A 2,025-nucleotide genomic window follows, 5' to 3' on the forward strand; every position below is an offset into this window, starting at 1 on the left:
TAGATCGAGATCTGGAATAAATCCCGGGATGATACTTGAGAGGATTTGCTTTTGTTCTTGAGAAATTTGGAAAAATGACATAAAATGACAAGTGTCATATATATACTCCAAATTTCTGGGTTTTTGGCTGAAACTATTTTATTCCGGCAGTAAACTCCAATTTCTTGAAGTTTAGGAATAACAGTGTTGCACTATAACCCTAGGGCATCCTCTCTCCTGGTATCTTCTAAAGTGTAAATCCTAAAATAATCAAACTTAATCCAAAAGTCTGAAAATTTAACTGTAACTGATTTGACTTCTATTGAATTGACATGTTGTACAGAATAGAAATTTTGGGTTGTCACATCATCCCCTCCTTAGAAGGAATTTCGTTCCGAAATTAGAATTTAAGCAAATAAGTAGTTTCTAGGAACTAAGTAAAAAGACGAGGATATTTCAGTTTCATCTGATCCTCTCGCTCCCAAGTGAATTCAGGTCCTCGCTTGGCGTTCCAGCGAACCTTCACTATCGGGATGCGGCTTTGTTTCGTTTGCTTGACCTCCCGGTCCATGATCTCTACTGGTTCTTCCACGAAGTTGAGGCTCTCGTTGATCTCGATCTCGTCGATTGGGATTACAAGAGTCTCGTCGGACAGACACTTTTTCAAGTTCGAGACGTGGAAGGTAGAATGTACGTTACTGAGTGCGCTCGGTAAGTTAAGTTTGTAAGCTACAGGGCCGATTCTGGCAAGAATCTCGAAAGGCCCAATGTACCTTGGATTTAGCTTTCTACGCTTTCCGAAGCGTATCAAGCCCTTCCAGGGTGAGACCTTCAATAGAACATGGTCGCCCACCTGGAATTCCAACGGTTTCCTTCGTTTATCAGCGTAGCTTTTCTGTCGGTCTCTGGAGGCTTTTAGTCGTTCACGGATCTGAACGATCTTCTCCGTCGTTTCCCGTATGATCTCCGGACCTGTGAGAGTGCTTTCAGGAACTCATCCCTTAGCTAACTGAGTATCACCCACCTCAGCCCAGCACAGAGGGGATCTGCACTTTCGGCCATAGAGGGCCTCGAATGGAGCAGCCTTTATGCTTGTGTGATAACTATTGTTGTAGGAAAATTCTACTAGGGGTAAATGAGTATCCCATGTTTTCCCAAAGTCAATCACACAGGCTCGCAACATGTCCTCTAAGGTTTGGATAGTCCTCTCACTTTGCTCGTCTGTCTGCGGATGGTAGGCTGTACTCATGTCCAGCCTAGTTCCTAAGGAACCTTGTAGTGATTGCCAGAACCTAGAAGTGAACCTACTATCTCTGTCCGAGATAATGGATATAGGAACACCATGTAGTCGTACAATCTCTCTAATGTAAGTTCTTGTAAGCTTCTCCATCTTGTCTGTCTCTTTGATAGGCAGGAAGTGCGCGGACTTGGTCAATCTGTCGACGATGACCCATATGGTATCAAGTCCACCCGTTGTCTTGGGCAACTTGGTTATGAAATCCATAGTGATCCGCTCCCACTTCCATTCTGGGATCTCAGGCTGTTGAAGAAGACCTGAGGGTTTCTGGTACTCGACCTTGACCTTTGCACAAGTAAAGCATTTACTTACGAAGGTAGCAATCTCTGCTTTCATGTTAGGCCACCAGTATAACTTTTTAAGATCCAGATACATCTTATCTGAACCTGGGTGAACGGAATAACGAGTATTGTGCGCCTCATTCATGACCAAGTCTCTGAAACCACCTAGTTTCGGGGTCCAGATCCGATCCATGATATAAAAAGCTCCGCCACCCTTAACTTCCAAGTTCTTATCCATCCCTCGCAGGGATTCACTGGTCACATTTTCAGGCTTCAAAGCGTCGAGCTGAGCTGCCTGTATTTGTGTGGATAAGTGTGAATGGATAGTCATAGTCAATGACTTGACTTTACGACCAGAATATTCTTTCCGACTTAGGGCGTCAGCTACTACATTGGCCTTGCCGGGATGATAACGAATTTCGCATTCGTAGTCACTGAGTAGCTCGACCCACCGTCGTTGTCTCATGT

This window comes from Lactuca virosa, chromosome 6 (assembly GCF_052849685.1).
Source record: "Lactuca virosa cultivar CGN04683 chromosome 6, Lactuca_virosa_CGN04683_v6, whole genome shotgun sequence".
In the NCBI taxonomy this organism is placed as follows: Eukaryota; Viridiplantae; Streptophyta; class Magnoliopsida; order Asterales; family Asteraceae; genus Lactuca; species Lactuca virosa.